Source organism: Marmota monax, unplaced genomic scaffold (genome assembly GCF_021218885.2).
Source record: "Marmota monax isolate L192 unplaced genomic scaffold, Marmota_monax_Labrador192_F-V1.1 WCK01_AAM20220418_F8-fsc00090, whole genome shotgun sequence".
NCBI lineage: Eukaryota > Metazoa > Chordata > Mammalia > Rodentia > Sciuridae > Marmota > Marmota monax.
In genome coordinates, this window is record NW_026695219.1 from 4,776,814 (window position 1) to 4,798,395 (window position 21,582).

General features: G+C 34.8%; 1 protein-coding gene and 1 pseudogene across 9 annotated transcripts in view; both read right to left on the minus strand.

Annotated features, from left to right (window-relative positions):
* Positions 1-21,582, minus strand: part of Cep170 (centrosomal protein 170) — a 132,423-nt gene that overhangs the window by 96,294 nt on the left and 14,547 nt on the right. The window lies entirely within an intron of this gene.
* LOC131423743 (poly(A) polymerase alpha-like) lies at positions 1,233-9,871 on the minus strand (annotated as a pseudogene).

Consider the following 21,582-nt stretch of genomic DNA (forward strand, 5'->3'; position numbering starts at 1 on the left):
TATAGTCTCAGATGGTCAGGAGACTAAGACAAGAAGATTGCTTAAGCTCAAGAGTTCAAAACCAGCCTGGCAAACACAGTCAGACCATTGTCTTTTAAAGAGGGCAGGGGTTGAGGGGTGTGGGGAGGAGATAAAAGAGGGTCATTAAGTAGGTGGTCAACTAAGTAAACACTTACACTCCTTGTTTTAGTCAACCAAAAGACCTGATAAGAACAATTTTAAGGAGGAAAAGCTTATTTTGGTGCTCATAGCTTCAGAGGTCTCATTGGAGGACTAATTCAGAGGACTCTACTCCTCAGGGCCCCATAGCAAGGCAGAACCTCATGGTAGAAGAGTGGCAGAGGAAAGTAGTAGGGGATATGGTTCCAGGAAGCAAAGAGAGAAACTTCATTTGTCAGATACAAAATATAAATACCCCGAAGTCATGCCCCCAGTGAACTACCTCCTCTAGCCACTCTTCACCTGCCTTCAGTTACCACTGCTTGGTGTAAGGCTCTCATAACCCAATCATTTCACCTCTAAATCTTCTTTTTATTGTCTCAGACATAAGCTTTTGGGGGACCTCATCCAAATCATAACTCTCCTAAAAGGCTTTAGAATAGCTTATAAAGGTCTATAATCCTCATATAAATACTAACATTAGTACAATGTTAACATCAGAAATCAGCAATACTGTACAAATAAATGTCTTATCTATGAATGGTTTCACAAAATGAATGCACCTTATATCTGACTAAGAAGTAATTATGGATGCCAAAGAAATTGCTTCTTTGACTATCAAGTGTAGGACACTGAATTCAATTTCAAAAATATGCAATTTTAGTTGCTCTTTCCTCACACATATTTTACTTTCTTAATATATTTCCTTTTTGTTCTTGGAATCCTTTTATACTAAAAAAAAAAAAAAAAAAAGATGGACCCCTAAGAGTATTGAGTATAACACATATCCTCTTCCTGGAGACAACTACCATACTTAAGTATACAGTGTAAGTCTATGTGTATTTCTATTTAGTCATTAGAATATTAAAAAGATGTGACTCAAGAGTCAAGAATTAATAAAATTAACATTTTTTTCTGTTTTGATAAGGACATTCTTAAGGAAAATAGCCTTTAAAAAAACACATGTAAATATGTGTATTATCTCTATATTAAACTTACATATATATTTACCATATTAGAAAATAAATTAACTGATATTTAGTTCACTTTAAAGTTATAATAATGGACCAATTTCATTTAAAAATGCTAATATTTCTATGAAAACATAAACTATATACCAAAGCAAAAGTAATTACAGTGAGAAGGATAGTAATATTTTCCACTTTGCAAATCTCTTTAATGTCTGGCTTAATAAAAGATTCCCATATATGCTTTGCCTTCATAGCACTGCAATCTATTGTTTATCCAGACATACATAAAGAAAACCTGGCTTCACAGCGATAAACAATTGGAATGGAGAGATGTATTTTAAGTCTTTTCAAATAATTATAGATTGTTTTTTAAAATACTGCATTGGAACTTTACAAGTGGTGGTTTTCTTGAAAGTTATTTGCAATATGGAATATGAATTTGCATCAAGGAACCTTTTATGCTGTTACATAAAAATCTACCTTTTACTTTGATGGGATTTTGCAACCCCATACATTGGTCCTTTGGAAAATTCCTTGTTTCCAGAAGAATGCAGGTTTTACAAATGTTGGCATGTTTTATTATACTATTTTATAACACAATCATTAATATCATCACCCATCTCAACCGAAAATTCTTTAAATATTAGACAGCTGTTAAGCTCATAGTAGCAGAATTCTTAAATTCTAATTTTCTCTTGATAGCTTCAATTTTATTATTGCAAAAAAAAAGGGATCTTTATCACTTCATTTCCTTGAGACCCACTTTGTCTGACAAATACCCAAGTCTACAAAACTATAATTTGTCAGTCAGTGTGTAAAGTAAAAGTGTACTATGAAACCAAGTACCTAGTTCAGCTCATACAATAATACTACGATACTTAAGTGTACAATGTAAGTCTTTATGTGTATTTCTATTTAGTCGTTCAGAATATTAAAAAGATGTGACTCAAGGATCAAGAGTTAATAAAATTAAAATTAACATTTTTTTCTGTTTTGACAAGGACATTCTTAAGTGTAAATAGCCTTAAAAAAAAAAAAAAGAATTACAAATATACAGCAATGATGACTACAACAACTACTAGTATACTCTAGTGTCATTACCTTGATATATGTATGCCAAGGAACCATCAAACTTTATCGCCATTCTTTTTGTTAATCTCAGTACAACAAAAAAGGCAAATAATGCTTTGATATCATTATGAAAAATGTTTTGACTCCAAAGACCCTTAAAAGGGTTTGAGGAATTCCCAGAAGCTTGTGGATTGAGCTTTAAGAACAACTGTTCTGGAGGATGTGGCTTTAACAGTTAAGGATATAAACCTTGGAGTTAGATTGGCAGATAAGTCTGAATCTTGGCTCTACTACTTTCTATTTTACATGAACTTGGACAAGTTATATCATCTTATTTTCTTGAGCTTCCTCATCTATAAATGAGAATAGTGATAGGATCTACTCAAGCTTTTACTTAGGAATAAAAAGAACAATACTTATAAATATTTTTTCCATAAAATGGATTTTGTACGACACTTGAATTAAAAGTAAGCTATGCTAGCCTTTTCAACAAATGGTGCTGAGAAAACTGGTAATACATAGAATGAAACTTGATTCCTATCTCTCACCCAGCACAAAAGTCAACTCAAAGCAGATCAAAACCCTAGGAATTAAATCAGAAATTCTACATCTGCTAGAAGAAAATGTAGGCCCAACACTCCAATGTCTTGGCACAGGAACCAACCTCCTTAAGACTCCTAAAAGTACAGGAAATAAAACCAAAAATCAATAAGTGGGATACCATCAAATTTAAAAGCTTATGCACAGCAAAGGAAACATGATTGTGAAGAAAGAATGTACAGAATAGGAGAAGATATTTGCCACCTGCTCCTTAGATAGGGCATTAATACCCAGAATGTACAAAGAACTCAAAAAACTTTAACACCAAAACCCCCAAATTACCCAACTCTTCATCATTCAGCTTAGCAAGACACCTAAAGCACAAGAAGTAAACTCAAGAATCAACAAATGATATAGTATCAAACTAAAAAACGTCTTCATAGTAAAGGAAACAATCAAGAACATGAAGAGAGAATGTACAGAACGGGAGAATATCTTTGCCCTCTGCACTTCATGTAGAGCATTAATCTCCAGGATATATAAATAACTCAAAAAAGCACCACATGAAAATAAATAAATAGAACAAAGGAATTGTATCCAACTACAACTAAAAAATAAATATTAAAAAAAAACTACACGGCGATTTCATCTCAGAATGGCAATTATCAAGTAACAATAAATGTTGGTGAGGATATGGGGAAAAAGGTACACTCATACATACATTTTTGGTGGGACTCCAAATTAGTGCAACCATTATGGAAAGCAGAATGGAGATTCTTCAGAAAACTTGGAATGGAATCACTATTTGAACCAGTTATCCCACTCCTCAGAATATATCCAAAGGGCTTAAAATCAGCACACTATAGTATTGCTCCAATCAATATTTATAGCAGCTTCATTCACATAAGCATAAGGCTCTACATTTAATCCCCAGTACAGGGGGGAAAAGAGAAATATGACAAGTGTTGGTAAGAATATAGAAAAAGAATCCTTGTTGATTAATGGTGAAGATGTAAAATAGTGCAGTCACTGTGGTTTCTCAAAAAACAGAATTTATATGTGATCCTACAATTTCACTCCTAGGTCTATACTAAAAGCACAGATGCAAACAAATGTTGTTACGCCAATGTTTATAACAACATCATTCATAATAGGCAAAGGTACAAACAACCCAAGCATCCTTCAAAAGATAAACTATAAACAAAACATGGCATATATACATAATGGCTATTATTTGATCATAAAAAGAAATGAAACTCTGATATAGGCTACAACATGATGAACAATGAAAACATTATGGTAAGTGAAAAAAGCCAAGCACAAAAAGACAAATAGTACATGATTCTGCAGCATCAAAAATAGGCAAATTCACTAAGATAGCAAGTAGAATAAAGGTTACAAGCAAATATACTAGGAGGGGGATGGACATTTACTATTCAAAGAGTAGAGTTTCTGTTTGGGAACATGAAAATTTCTACAAGTATCAATGTTGGTTTCACATTGTGAATGTTAAAATCACTGAATTGTATAGTTTTGATAAATTTCATGGTAACATATCCAGTAGTTCCCTCTTTCTAAGGTTACACTTTCCACAGTATTATTTACACACAGTTTGAGTGCAGAAAATGTCAGTAGTTTATAAGTTTTAATTGCAAACAGTTCTTTGTAATATGATGAAATCTTGTATCCTCCTCTCCATCTTACCCAATGCCTTACTTGCCCCATGTATACATCACACACCTTGTTCTACATCATCAAAAATGTAAGGTATCAAGGTGCCAAAAACATACACTAGAGAAAAAACAGCCTTTTCAACAAATGGTGCTGGGAATATTGAAAATCCATATGTAGAAGAATGAAACCAGACCCTTATATCTCACTATGTACAAAAATCAACTCAAAATGAAACAAAGACCTAGGAATTAGACTAGAAACTATACAACTCCTAGAAAAAAACATAGGTCAGTACTCCAACACATAGACACAGGCAACAATTTTCTCACTAGGACCCATAAAGCTCAGGAAATACACAAGAATAAGTAGGAGAAAATCTTTGCTAGCTATTCTTCTGACAGAGGATTAATAGGGAGAATATAAAAAGAACTCAAAAAACCTAACACCAAAAATCAAAAAAACCTTAACAACCAAAAATCAAATAATCCAATTAATAAAAGGGCAAGTGAATTAAACAGACACTTCTCAAAGAATACAAATGGCCAACAAATATACGGAAAAATGTTTAACATCATGAGCAGCTAGGGAAATGCAAATCAAAACTACACTTAGATTTCATCTTACACTATTCAGAATGGCCGTGATCAAGAATACAAATAATAATATATCCTGGAGAGTACAAGGGGAAAAAAGGGATAACTTTTACACTGTTGGTGGCATTATAAATTTGTGCAATCACTATGGAAATCAGCTATACTACTCTGTGGTATTTATTCTAAAGAATTTAAGTCATCCCACTATAGTGATATATGCATACCCATGTTTACAGCAGCGTAATTCGCAAGAGACAAACTGTGAAACCAGCGTAGGTGTTCATCAACGGATGATATATAAAGAAAATTTGGCATATATATCAAGGGAGTTTTCACACTTAAAGAAAAATGATTATGTCTTTGAAGGAAAATGGATAGAACTAGAGACCATTACATTAATGAAATAAGTTAAACTCAGAAACTCAAGGGTCATATGTTTTCTTTCACATAGGAAGGTAGAGAGGAAAAATAAATGTGGGGGTGGTTCTCATGGAAATCAAAGAGGAAAGGACTAAGGTGATAAAGGTATGAGAGGTGGAGAGGGAAAGGAAAATGCTAAGGAGTGACACTGACCAATATTATTTTGTGTGCATGTACACAACAAATCCCACCATATGCACAATTATAATACACCAATAAAAAGTGGGGAAGAAATAAAAAAAAAGGTCAGGCTGGGGTTATGGCTCAGCAGTAGAGCACTTGACTGTCACGTGTGAAGCACTGGGTTCAATCCTCAGGATCACATAAAAACAAATAAAGGTATTGTGTCGATCTACAACTAAAAAAAAAATTTAAAAACATAGATATTAAAATAAAATAAAAATTCAATTCTAGGCCACAGCACCTTCTGCCACTGCTGCCCCATCTTAGAATGTGACCCACCTCCATCTTAGGGACATTGCCACTGCTACCATAATCATCTCAAGACACAGTAGACTCTATCTTGGTACACCAGCAGGGGCCTGGAGGCCCAGTGCTCAGTTGCCTGAAGGTTTGCCATCACCTCTGGCATCTTAGGACACAGCCACCTCATCTGGGGACACCAACCAGGTCCTAGAGCTACATTATCAAGGTGACTGACTGCAAGTTTTATCACACCAGAGACTTTCCTGCTGGGTGTTCCAGTAGCCAACATCTTGCTACAGAGGCGGGAGAAAGCCAGCTCTCTAGCTTTGCAGACTCACAGGGATGAATGGGGCTGGCTATAGCAGGGTTAGAAGGCAGGAATTAGATCTGAGGGCATCTTGCTCTTGGTTAACTGACCCAGTCATCTCGCGCCCACAGGGTTCCTGGGGCCCAATAGAACTGACACTTGCTGGGCCTTGGCACCATCCCAGTCACCAGCTGCATCCCAGTCCAGCATCTACAGATCCCCTAGTCCTGCCAGGTCCGGAATCAGTCTGGCATCTAACAGGGCCCTCTGGCACCCCAGTCCCCAGTCTCTTAATCCCTCCTTACCTCACCACCCCCCAGCACCTGGTCCTGATACTACCAATGCAGAGCAGCTCTTTGCAACCACTGCACAGGTCCCAGTGCTCAGCCCTCAGGACTACCTGGGAGAGAAGTGCCTGATGTCTTAATAGGAGATATTTGGTTAAGGCTGTATATTGTTTGCACTGAGTGCTGTTAATGTGATCTCCCCCTTAAAAGAGAGATACTAGAAACCTCTAGGGACACTAAGTCTGAAGGGTAGAAACTGTGGTACCTCAGCAATGTGGTACATTGCTAGATGAGAAGACACACAAACAACATGAAAAAAACAAGGGAAAGAAGTGACCCAAACAAACCAAGATGCTCCAATGATAGAGTCCATTGACAACATAGTAGAAGAAATGTCAGATAAGGAGTTCAGAATGTACCTAGTTAAACTGATTCATGACATAAGGATGATGTAAGGAGTGAAATCAGAGATAAATTTCAGGAGTTGAAAGATCACTTCAATAAAGAGGTAGAGTTTATGAAAAGAAATCAAACAGATATCCTTGAAATGAAGAAAACAATAAATCAAATTAACAATTCAATAAAATGTACCACCAACAGACTAGACCAGTTGGAATGACATATCCTCAGGCAATGAAGACACAATATGTAATCTTGAAAATAAAATTGACCACACAGAAAAGATAGATGGTAAGAAACCATGAACAGAACTTGCCAGAATTATGGGATAACATGAAAAGACCAAATTTAAGGTTTATTGGATAGAGGAAGGCGGGGAGATACAAACCAAAGAAATGCACAATCTTTCCAATGAAATTGTATCAGAAAATTTCCCAAACCTGAAGAATAAAACGAAAAATCAAATACAAGAGGCTTACAGGACCCCAAATGTACAAAATTACAAGAGACCCATACCAAGACACATTATAATGAAAATCCCTAGCATAGTGAATAAGGATAGAATATCAAAGGCCACAAGGGAAAAATATCAGATTACATATAGGGGGAACCAATTAGAATCTCAGTTGATTTCTCTGCCCAGATCCTCAAAGCTAGGAGATCTTGGAACAACATATACCACTCTCTGAAAGAAAATGAATGACAACCAAGAATTTTATATCCAGCAAAATTAAGCTTCAGATTTGAAGATGAAATAAAAACCCAGCAGGGCGCTGGGTTCGATCCTCAGCACCACATAAAAATAAAAAAGATGCTGTATCCACCGAAAACTGAATTCTCTCTCTCCCTCTCTCCTCTCCTCTCTTTAAAAAAAAAAAAAAAAAAAAAAAAAAAAGAATTTACAACTAGAAAGCCTGCACTACAGAGCATTCTCAGCAAAATATTCCATGAGGAGGAAATGAAAAACAAAAAAGTAAAACCAGAAAAGGGAGGAACTACACTAAAGAAAGACAATCAAAGGAGAAACTAAGTCAAATTAAAAAACAGAAATAAACCAAAATGAATGAGAATACAAATCATATCTCAATAACAATCCCGAATGTTAATGGGTTAAACTCATCAATCAAAAGACATAGACTGGCAGAGCGAATTAAAAAACAAGACCCAACAATATGCTGTCAACAAGAGACTCACCTCACAGGCAAGGGCATTCACAGACTGAAGGTAAAAGGATAAGAAAAAATGTATCACTCATGTGGAGTATATAAATAAGCAGGAGTTTCCATCGTTATGTCAGATAAAGTGGACTTCAAGCCAAAGGTAATCAGAAGGGACCAAAAAGGACATTTCACACTATTTGACGGAATTATACATCAACAAGACATAACAATTGGAAATATTTATGCCCCAAACAATGGATCATCTACATACAAACAACCCTTCTCAATTTTAAGAAACAAATAGACCACAATACAATAATACTGGGTGACTTGAACATACCTCTCTCACTACTGGATAGATCTTCCAAACAAAAATTAAACAAAGAAACTATAGAACTAAATAATACAATCAATAATTTGGACTCAACAGAATATGTATTGATATTTCATCCATCAACGAGCAAAATACACTGTATTTTTTCAATGTCTACAATCAATTTTATTTTAATATAATCTAAACACATACCATTTAGATAATACCAAGAAAAATTTATGTACAAGAGTTGATGCTGTTGCATTTGGATAAAGCTGGCAAATTTTTGCTACTAGTGTAGCCCAGGAAACACCATTGAGCAAACCTAGTATATTGGAATAGATGTTGTGGCATTTGGCCCACAGTTCAACACCTCTCAGACTGAACGGGAAGATCTCAATGTTTGGTACTAGGTTTAAAATTTCATTGGTTACCCTGCAATCATTAAGAGTTCTTACGCATCTTATATCTAAATTTTTAAGCACACTGTCATCTCGTAGGTCCAATTCTTCTAGAATAGTCTGCTAATCTTCCAAACAAAATATCAATCTATATCCCATCAAAACAGAGTTTTATAACTGATACAAATGCCTCTTCAACAGCTCTTAATCTTTAACTTCTTGTAATTTTAATATACCATAGAACGAGGTGAAAAAAATCACTTCGAACATCATGTCTTGGTGTAAAACACAATGCATCAATATCAGCACCTTTTGAATGTACTCCTAATCTGTAAGATCCAAATGTAAAAAATTTTCCTCCAACATTTTCAATTACAGAATGTGGAATATTCTTCCTTTCACTGATTTCTCAGATCCACTCTTTCACCAAGTTATTTAATTTTCCCAAATTTAAAATCCTGTGCTATAGCTCCTCTTCTGCTTCAAAAAAACACAAAGGGCTTCAGAGTCTCAATTAGAATCTAAGTCAATTAGAATGCAGTCAGTCTCCTTGGGGGCTGCTCAGCTAATAGGAGAAGTAATGCCATAGTGCTTCTGTGGAGGCTATGTTTGTTGTGATCCCTGCATTGTAACTGGAAATGACATCATCTCCTGTGCCAGCACCGCCCAGTCACTTATCCTCCCCCTAAACCACCTGTGCTGCCACCCTTGGCATGATCCACTGAGGCAGGAAAGAAGGGGGGACCTGCATCAGCCCTGGGTCCAACCCTGTGAATACTCTTTCTTCTCAGCAGCAGATCCGTTTCTAAAATAGAACATTTTATGCCACAAAGTCTTAGCAAATACAAAACAAAACAAAAAACAAAAAAAAAAACAGGGATACCACCCTGCATTCTATCAGATCATAATGGAATGAAATTGGAATCAATGATAAAATAAAAAATAGAAACTACTCCAACACCTGCAGACTCAATAATACACTATTAAATGACAAACAGATAGCAGAAGAAATCAGGGATGGAATTAAAAAAAATACTTAGAGGTAAATGAGAACATCAATATAACATACTGAAATCTCTGGGATACTATGAAGACAGTGCTAAGCTCACTCATTAAAAGAACAGAAAGTCAATGAATAAATGACCTAACATTACATCTCAAAGCCCTAAAAAAAAAAAAAAAGAACAAATCAATACCAAAAGCAGAAGAGAGAAAATAATTAAAATCAGAGTTGAAGTCAATGAAATTGAAACAAAAGGAACAATTCAAAAAATTGACAAAACAAAAAGTTGGTTCTTTGAAAAAATAAATAAAATTTGATAAACCCTTAGCCATGCTAATGAAGAGAAAGAGAAAGAAAACTCAAATTAGTAAAATTTGTGATGAAAAAGGAAATATCATGGTGGACACTACTGAAAAATAGAAGATAATCAGAAACTATTTTGAAAGTTTCTTCAATAAAATATCTTTTTGAAAATCTTGAAGACATCAACAAATTTCTACAGATATACCTACCCAAAATAAATCAGGAAGACATACACAATTGAATCAGATTAATTTCAAACAATGAAACAGAAGACTCCATCAAAAGCCTACCAACAAAAAAAGCCCAGGACCAGGCAGATTCTTAGCTGAGTTCTAGAAGACATTCAAAGAAGAATCAAAACCAATACTCTTCAAATTTTACCATGAAATATAAAAGGAGGAAACCCTTCCAAACTCATTCTAAGAGGCTAGTATCACCCTGATATCCAAACCAGACAAAAACACATCAAGGAAAAAAAACTTCAGACCAATAACCCCAATGAACATAGGTGTAAAAATTCTCAATAAAATTCTGGCAAATCACATACAAGAACATATTAAAAGATAGTGTACCACAATCAATGGGGTTCATCCCAGGAATGCAAGGTTGGTTCAACATATGGAAATCAATAAACGTAGTTCATGACATCAATAGACTTACAGACAAGAATCATATGATCATCTCAATAGATGCAGAAAAAGCATTTGACAAAATACAGCACCACCTTATGTTCAAAACACTAGAAAAACAGGGGTAACAGGAACATACCTCAACATTGTAAAAGCTATCTATGCTAAACGCAAGGCCAACATCATCTCAATGGACAAAAATTGAAAGTATTTCCTCCAGAAATTGGAACAAGACAAGGATGCCCTTTATCAATCTATCTCCTTCTCCTTCTTCTTTTTTTTTTTTTCCTTTTGTACCACAGATTGAACTCAGAGCATTCAACCACTGAGTCACATCCCAATCCCTATTTTGTTTTTTATTTAGGGATAGGATCTCACTGAGCTGCTTAGTGCAGCAAGAAATTAAAGGGATACAAGTAAGAAAAGAACTCAAACTATCAATATTTGCCAACAACATGATTCTATATTTAAAAGATCAAAAAAAAATTCTACCAGAAAACTTCTAGAATAAATGAATTCAGCAAATTAGCAGGATATAAAATCAATACCCATAAATCAAACGCATTCCTATACATCAGTGATGAATCCACTGAAAGAGAAAGTAGGAAAACTACCTCATTCACAACAGCCTCAAAACCAAACAAACAAAAAAACACCTTGGAAATCAATCTAAAAAAAAAAGAGGTAAAAGACCTGTACAATGAAAACTACAGAACACTAAAGAAAGAAATTGAAGACGACCTTAGAAGAAGGAAAGATCTCCCAGGCTCTTGTATAAGCAGAATTAATGTTGTCAAAATGGCTATACTACCAAAAGTGTTCACAGATTTTAATGCAATTCCTATTAAATTCCCAATGACAATCTTCACAGAAATAGAAAAGGCAATCATGAAATTCATTTGGAAAAATAAGAGATCCAGAATAATTAGAGCAATCATTAGCAAGAAAAGGAAAACAGAAGGCATCACAATTCCAGGCCTTAAATTATATTACAGAGCCCCAGGAACAAAAATAGCATCATATTGGCACCAAAACAGATGCATAGACCAATGGTACTGCATAGAAGACTCAGAGACAAACCACATAAATACAGTTATCTCATACTAGACAAAAGCTCCAAAAACATTTGTTGGAGAAAAGATAGCCTCTTCAACAAATGGTGCTGGGAAAACTGAAAATCCACATGTAACAAAATGAAATTAAAACCTTATCTCTTACCCTGCACAAAACTCAAAGTGGATCAAAGACTTGCACAATATAACAAAGATCCTGTACCTAACAGAAGAAAAAATAAGCCCAAATCTTTACCATGTTGGCTTAGGAACTGACTTCCATAACAAGACTCCTAAAGTGCAAGAAGTAAAATCCAGAATCAATAAATGGGATGGCTTCAAACTAAAAAGCTTCTTCTCAGCAAAGGAAACAAAAATGTGCAGAGAGACCTATAGAATGGGAGAAAATCTTTACCACACATACCTCAGACAGCCACCCCAGATCTCTTTACATATTGTCTATGGCTGCTTTCAACTCTATGATGGAAAAGTTGAGCAACTGGGACAGAGACTATAAGGTCCACAAAGTCTATATATTTGATTTTCTGGCTCTTTAAAAGAGAAGATTTTCTGAGGAATCTCCATACTGCTTTCCATAGTGGTTGCACCAATTTGCAGTACAACCAGCAATATATGAGTGGGACTGAAACTGGTACAACCACTCTGGAAAGCAGTGTGGAGATTCCTCAGAAAACTGGGAAATGAACCACCATTTGACCCTGCTCCCACTCCCTGGTTTATACCCAAACGACTTAAAATCATAACAGCTCAATTCATAACAATCAAACTACGGAACCAACCTAGATGCCCTTCAACAGATGAATGGATAAAGAAAATGTGGTATATATACACAATGGAATATTATTCAGCCTTAAAGAAGAATGAAATTATGGCATTTGCAGGTAAATGGATGGAGTTGGAGAATATCATGGTAAACAAAATAAGCCAATCCCACAAAACCAAAGGCAGAATGTTTTCTCTAATACATGGATGCTAATTCACAATAAGTGTTGTAGGGGGGCATGCTAGGGAAAAACAGAGGTAGTTTGGATTAGGCAGAGGAGAGTGAAGGAAGGGGAAGTGATATGGGGGTAGAAAGAATTGTAGAATCAATCAAACATTATTACCCTATGTACATATATGATTACACGATCATTGTGATTATATAACATTACAACCAGCAGATTGAGAAGTTATACTCCATTTATTTATGATATGTCAAAATGCATTCTACTGTCATGTATAACTAATTAGAACAAATAAAAAATTCAATTCTAAATGTTCCATGTCATGAACTTAAAACATAACATTTTTCTGCTTAATTATTAACTTTGTTAAACTCAAGATGATTAATTCAAACAGTCTTGGTATTTAAATGAATAAAAAATAAGATGATGTTTAAAAATAAAAGGTATTATATCATCTCACAGCATTGCAAGAAGGATAAGAACATTACAAGAAATTTTGAGAAGGCTGGGGATGTACCTCAATGGTAAAGCACTTGGCCTAGTATGTGTGAGACCCTGGGTTTAATCCCCACTGCTGCAAAAAATAAAAATAAAAAATAAGTTTGAGAGAGACTACGGTCTCATGAATTTTATAATAGCATATTGTTATAACTGTACAATTGTTCTATTTTATATTAGTTATTGTTAATATTTTATAATATGTAGCTTAAACTTTATCCCAGGTGTGACAATACAAAATACATATAGGGTTTGGTACTATTTATGGTTTTAGCTATCCAGTGGCAGTTTTGGAAGATATCCCCTGTGAATAAGGGGAGAATTCTGTATTTTATGATAATTTTTAATGTGATTTTTTTTAAAAAGTCACTTGGCCCTATCTCTGTTTTTAAACTGGAGACACAATAAAAAATCTTATTTCACTTAGTTTTGTATAATTTCTACTTGAGATGTTTAAAAATGAAAGGTATTATATCATCTCACATCATTGCAAGAAGGATAAGAACATTACAAGAAATTTTGAGAGGGCTGGGGATGGACTTCAATGGTAAAGCACTTGGCCTAGTATGTGTGAGACCCTGGGTTTAATCCCCACTTGGCCCTATCTCTGTTTTTAAACTGGAGACACAATAAAAAATCTTATTTCACTTAGTTTTGTATAATTTCTACTTGAGATAGTTTGACTTACAATTTTTCTACCTTATAATGATGCAAAAGTGATATATTCATATAAACCATACTTCAAATGTTCATCTTTTTTTCCAGCTAACAATGTGTAATGTGACAACATTCTTATGATGCTGGACAATGGCAGAAAGCTCCAAGTCAGCCCCATGATCATGAGAATAAACAACCAATATACAGTATACTATTTCTAAGCTATGAGGTTTGGTAAGCTAGGTAAATTTAATGCACTTTGAAATGCTTATGGTGTTTTCAATTTATAATGAGTTTATTAAAATATAGCCCCATTGTAATTTGAGGAGAATCTCTATAGTCATGAATCACTTAACAGGGACATGTTCTAAGAAATGAATCATTAGATGAGCACAATAGAATGTATTTATATGAACTAAGACAGCTACTTTATCACAGGAAGCAACATAATCTCATGGGTCCACCACTGTGTATGTGAACTACTGTTAATCGAACCATCATTATGTGACACTGTTTCTGTCCACCTTAGGGACAAAAAACAACAACAACATTTTGACCACTCAAGTTTCCCAGAGAACTGGGAGTTTTTTTCTCTTAAAGAACAGATTGCCTTAATATGGCTTTCTATTTTTGTAAATAAAGTTTTACTGGAACAAACCCATGTCTTTCACAATAGCTGTGACAGAGACCATATGGCTCACAAAGCCTAAAAAGCTACATATAGTATCAATACCAGTTTTTAGTTTTACTATTTTCAATGAAATAATTTAAACCACACTTCACATTTACCTATTTTCTACAACTAAAAATATTAAATATTCTATTTAAATTTATTAGTGGCTCATGTTTACGATTACCAACAATTCATAAACTATGTTGTAAAATAGTTACTTCCTCAGAACTTAACATAGAATATGAATGCATCTTTCCTAATGCTAGGTTCCTGTGGTCATATTCTTTATGGCTTTTTGGTTTTCTACTTTCTTACCAATAGCTGTTTTTCATCTTTACAATCATATTCCCTCCTGCCATCGCTTAAAAAATAATGTAAACATTCTGGAACTAGGTTTAAATTGAACAAATAAAATCTGAAAAACAGCTCTGGTGAATAATCTACAGTTTGAGCATCACTAATCTAAAATCTGAAATCTGACATGATAATCACCAAGTTTTGGATTTTGGAGCACATTTCCAGATTCCAAAGGCTCAACCAGTGAAGCCTATACAAATATTTCAAAAATTCAAGAAACTCAGAAACCTGAAACACTTCTGGTCATCAGCATTTTTGACAAGAATACTCAACCTATACTTATGTTCTCATTACAGGTTTTAAAACACAAATTTTGTTACTCTGAAGGCTTCAGTTATGCAATTTTGGGATGTTTAATTGGCAGATAGTAGAATTCTAGAAGTAAGATGCTATTGTTTAAAAGAAATATCACCCTACCAAATTAAATAAGAAGACTGAAGTTCTCTAATTCAATAAAAGCAATTGGAGAGTCTGGGGATGTGGTTCAGTGATAGAGGATTTGCCTGTTTGCCTGGCATGTGTAAGGCCTTGGGTTTGGTCTCTAGTACCGCAAAAACAAAAAGCAAAAAAGAAATCTGATAAATGCTGGGTATTCTTATTTAGTATCTAATATAATAGAAGAATTTTATCTAATGAGGAATTTAAGAGACAAAAAAAAAAAACTTTAGTATCAGGGATTGGACCACATGGCATATATTCATTCATTACTCACTAATTAATCTGTGTATGATTTAGATTATTTTTAAGTATTTACTTTTTAGTTGCAGTTGGACACAATACCTTTATTTTATTTATTTATTTTTATGTGGTGCTGAGGATCAAACCCAGAGACTCACATGTGCTAGACGAGCACTCTATTGCTGAGCTACAACCCCAGCTCCTGCCAATGGATTTTTAACTTTTGTTTATTCATATGTGGTGCTGAGGATCAAACCCAAGGCCTCACACAGGCTAGGCAAGCACTCTACCACTGAGCCACAACCCAAGCCCCTAGATTTTTTTTTTTTTTAATGGACACAAGCTGAGGATTGAGCCCAGAGCCTCACATACGCTAGGTAAGCACGCTACCACTGAGTCACAACCCCAACCCTAGATTTTTTAACTCTAAGTAGATTCAGGGTCCTAATAGTTTAATACATAATTTGTGAATAAGAAAACTCTAAATATTTGTTCATGTTCTGTGTATAAAAAAACAGGTAAGGGCTTTAATTACAAATAGAAAATATTCTAGGAAACCTCACTTAAGAGTTATATATAAAGTAAGTCCTATTAATTATTTAGAAGTAAATACAATTTTCTTTGCTTCATTTAAAGTGATTAACAATATAACTAAAGCAAAACTTACAATTCTTGCATGTCCCACACGAGCAATTCTCATTGTTTTTTCTAATACTGTAGCAACTTGATCTCAAAAGCAGAGTAGAAGCTGGACACAGTGGTAAACTGTAGCCCAGCAACTTAAGAGGTTCAGGCAGGAGGACTGCACTTTTAAGGCTAGCCTGGGCAATTCAGTGAGACCCTATCTCAAAATAAAAAATAAAAAGGATGGGGGAGATAGCTCAGTGGTAAAGAGTCCCCTGGGTCCATTCCCAATACCAAACAAACAAAAGTAGACTAGATTATAGTACAAAATGATACCAGTCTACCTTCTGTGCTTATTAAAAATTTCAATGTTTAGAAATGAATCTCAGAGTATGACAAAATACAAAAATAGCAGATTTGCATTTCTGTAAGTCTGTTCCCATTTTCCCAAGGCAAAGCTAACTAGTTATTCTTGTTTTCTGTGGTACTTGTTGGGGTAAACACTACTCAGTGCCTAGGAAAGCTCATTATTCCAGGCAGAGAGATAAGGACTTTAAGTATGATAACAAAGGAAATGGAGAGGGGAAAGTGGCCACTTCCCTTGTCTCCAATCTTTAGGTAAGCATCAAAGGAGAGTGAACTTAGTTGTAAAGTAAAAAATGTACTCATAAAACATCTGAAGAAATCCACCTGCACAATAGGTATGCAACCTACCTTATATAAATTCTGCCCAATAAGTGGGGTGCAGGCCTCCACTGAATCCGGGCTAGCCACCACTGAGGAGTGCATGAGTAATAAAATGTCTAAAACCTCTCTGTTAAATCTTCTAAGTTTTCTCTTTGGGATTGGAAAACAGTAAAAGTGCCTTGGTAGCTCTGGGATTGAATAGTTCCATTAATACTTGTTCAATTATTTATTATGTTACAATTTAAACAATAATTTTTATCATTAACTACATGTTTATGCTTCTAGTTGTTAATCTCTTTGAAGTCAGGAAAACTATCTTCCTCCGCCTTATCCTTCTTCTTTTTACAAACATATGGAGAAGTCTACCAAATCCAAGTACCCTGAGCATATCAGGCCCAGAAGGTCAAACAAAAGACTTTCTTGCCTCAAGGAACTCAGTCTGCAGAATTTGTTCCTCAAAGATGCTATGACAATGATAAGCCAAAAATGGTACTAGAACAAACAAGAGGTTATCATTTTTCCAGATCAAATGGGGACACTGGAGATGATATTATTACAAGTTAATACAGAGCTGAAATACAGAGACATTTCTCAAGTCTAGCCCAATGTTTTCACCTATAATAAGTGCTTTGATCTTCTATTCTTAATGAAACAATGAGTAGTTCTGGAGCTGCTACAAGTCTTGAGGTGAGTAAGAATAAACCAGAAATCTTCAGGGGCAGAAAGTGAGAAATTAATCATCTAAATTTTGTTAGCAATTAAATGTAGCAATTAAATCCTAGTCATGACCTTCTTCAGCCAATCTCTTTCTTACGCTTTATCCCTTGTTACATATCCCTTTTCAGCAGCTCTCTGATAAAAGTTTACAGTTCAAACATTTGGAAGCCAGACAGATAGACAGGAACACTAACCCAGCATCATAGTTCTATTTCTATGTTCCTAGAATTATACTGGTTTTAAAAATTGACTCTCCTGCTAGGATAGAGTTCATTTTAGGATATAATAGACTAAAATTTTAATATTTAAGCTTTAAATTCTAAACAAAAACAAAAATTATACAACCAAAACAAAAACCTTAGATAAGCAGAGCTCATAGCTTTACTAAGGTCTGCTTCTTGACACTATGTATGTTTTACTCCTTTTTGCTTATGTTTAAAACGTTAATTTTACTCATGTGTAATTTAAACAGTAATGATGGTAAGAGGGATCTGAGTGGTTTTAATTACTTTAATACTAGGGTTGAGTGAGCTTGATATATAGTAACATTACAACAGAACTACAAAACAGTGTATGGCACAACTCATGGCAAAAAAAAAAAAAAAAAAAACTATTCGGATTATTAGGTTTGTGGGGGGGGGGAACCTATTATATAATCAGTATATGTAGTTACTTGATCAAAAACATATGTTAAGGACAGTGGACCCAAATGCTCTGAAAATCAGCTGATTCATCACCAGATAGCTTTACAGAGAATAAATCTCCTTTTACACCACAACTCCTGTACTGCAAAAAAATAGCTGGTCTCACACTAGGACTACCAGTCCACAAAGAAAGGAAAATGCCTTCTTTTAACCTGTGCATTTCTTATTTTAAATAAAACATTATCTACTTCTGCATCCATGTGACAATTATTCTTCTGTTACTATGAGGTATAAAAGAATGATAATGATCTCTACAGGCTTGGCCTACTACTGTACAGCTGTTTTCTGAATGATGTGATTTTTCTAATTAATTTTTTTTTTTAAAAAGGCAAATGTGTTAGTCAGCTTTTGGTTGCCATAACCAAAATACCTGATAAGAACAATTTAGAGAGATGGTTGTGGTGGCACACACCTATAATCCAAGTGACTCGAAAGACTGAAGCAGTTGGAAGCTAACCTCAGCAGCTTAAAATAAAAAATAAGAGGGGTCAAAATAAAATATAAGAAGGGTTAGAGATATAGCTCAGTGGTAAAGTATCCAGGGGTACAATCCCTAGTACCAAAGAATAAAAGAAAAATAACTAAGAGAAAAAGTTTATTTAAAGCTCGTGGTTTCAGAAGTTTAGTCCATAGTTGAACAACTTCATCACTCTGGGACCAAGGTAAGGAAAGCATCATGGCAGAAAAAGAAAGCTGCTCACCTTATGGTAGTCAGGAAGCAGAGGGGGTAGGAAGAGGGCACACCTCCAGTGACCTAATTTCTCCAACTATGCCCTACCTGCCTACAGTTACCGTCCAGTATAGTAGTCCTTTTGAACTCTTAATCCATAAAATTCATTAATCCACTGATTTAAGTTATAGCTCTCATAATCTCACCTCTGAATATTCCTGCATTATCTATCCCATGAGTTTACTGGAGAATACTTCATATCCAAACCACAACAGCAAATGAGGTGATAAGCTTCACCTTTTGAAATTGTCATCTGAACCAGCAGTAAAGTTTATAAACCATTTTAAATGAACTCACTTAGCCACAGTGTGGAAGGGCACATAGGTTTCTATAATTTGTAACAAGTCTTTTTACATCACATCAAGAACCTAAAAGGATAAGAGAAAATTTTGAAACAAATGTATAAATTCAAGATTCCTATTTCACATTTTTTCCCCTAAGTCCCTAATAAAAAATATTCCTAAAAACCTGTCATTATGGGACAGAATAGAAGGGCCCAATACTCCTGAGCATACATTTTCTTTTCTTTTTTCTCTCATCTTTGACAGCCACGTATGGCCCCCAAACCCTGTGGCTGCTGAAAGATTTCTGCTGTGGCAGCATCAGCTCAGTAGCAGGTCCATCCCACAAGATTCCACCAACACAGCCTCTGTGGATGAGTCTATCTTTCTGCAGGAAGCCCCTCCCCAATCTATGACTAAGTAGAAAGTCTGTAGTTAGCAGCCAAAACACTGTGCATATATTGGGTCTGAGTGAGTCTACGTAAGTAGGCTTCCCATAAACTCCCTAGAACAATTCAAGTACTGTTTCCCCTCATGCTGCAACATAAGTCCTAATGAAGCCTCTTTGGAATGGTTATATTTTGCCTATTCAAGATTTTTATGCAAAATACAGATGTCTAAACTGATTCTACTAAGAGCAGGTAACACTATGCTTGGACTGAAAGTGGCCTGGGCTAGTAACACCAAGGGTGGCTAGCATCCAGAGAATAACAGAGAGCAACAAAGAGCAATGGAGTGGTGCTAGCTCTGGCTCCTGGAAAACTAAGAGCTGTGAGCATTCAAGCCTAGAGTTGTTAACACTTAAGGGAGCTGTAGTTCACCTATTGTGATTTCTATCTGAAATAGAACTCTCAGTTGGTAACATTTTGACACTACTGAAAATTAAAAAATAAAATAAAATAAATAAGGTTGCATTCCAGCTAAGAACTGTATCGTTCTACTGTAGTCTTCTATTTATAACAGGAAGCATTTATTGACCACTTACTATGTATCAGACATTATTCTAAGAACTTCATGTATATGAATAGAATTCACAAACACACACGCGTGTGCACACACACACGCAAAAATTGTTTTTAACTACAAATATTTTGTAAGTTCTAGGAAATGGACATAAACATTATCACCCAATTATAGAAGATTCCAATTTTATAGATTATAAAATGAATTAGTCTTTTTTTTTAATTCCTTCACACATACTATGCATTGAAGATATGAGGGGAAAAGTAGGAATAAAGACAAAAAGTTCTTAATCTCATAGAAGCAAAAACAAATACCTATATAAATAAAAAAGACAACTCACTGACAGTGAGATGGGGAAAAAAAACAGAGAAAAGCTTTATGGAACAGTTTCAGGGCGGGCTCTTTAGGATGGGTGATCAGGAGAAATATCTCTGAAGGGGACATATGCTCAAAACATATTCAAAAACTCAACTTTGCTGTATAATTAACTTGATATGGAACAGATAATGAAATATATTCAGAAAGAAAAATTTTATTTATTTTAAATCCCCACACTCATTTGTACTACAAAAAAATAAAACCACAGCTGTGCTTTTCTTGGATTCCTACCAAGATACTTACTCCATGCTCATGTGAACTCAATACTGGGAAAATTTTGCTCTCATATACTCTTGGTTATTTTTGAATGAGAGATCCAAATTTCACCTTTACCATCTGCCATATACATTATGAATTTTTTAAGTAATTAAATATGTGTCAATAACAAATATAATTTGTTATTCTAATCTGAAATAGCATTAAAACTAAAACAATATACTTTTCATAAAAACAAGTGAAGATGACATTCCAAATACTGAACCACATATTCCATATCCAATTTAACTATACATTTTCACAAAAGATCTAGATTTGATGAGAAAATCTAGCAATTTAATAAAACATTCCTTCATAAAAAACATTTCATAACATGCTTAAAAAATAAGAGAAAACAAGCTATGCTTTTATGTAGATTATTTAGGCATTAAAAGTTCTTGCCACATTTTCTCTGCAAGTTTATAAAAAATGTAAAGTCTGACTTGCTTTCTTTTATAAAACTGTACAACTCTTGCCAGGCATAGTGACACATGCTGTAATCCCAGAGACTTAGGAGGCTAAGGCAGGAGGATCACAAATTTGAGGCCAGCCTCAGCAATTTATCAAGGCCCTAATAAGCAATTTAGTGAGACTCTGTCTCAAACTAAAAAATAAAAATAAAAAGGGCTGGGGATGTGGCACAGTGGTAAAGCGCCTCTGGATTCAATCTCCAGTTCCGGGGACAGGTTGGGGGGACTAGACAA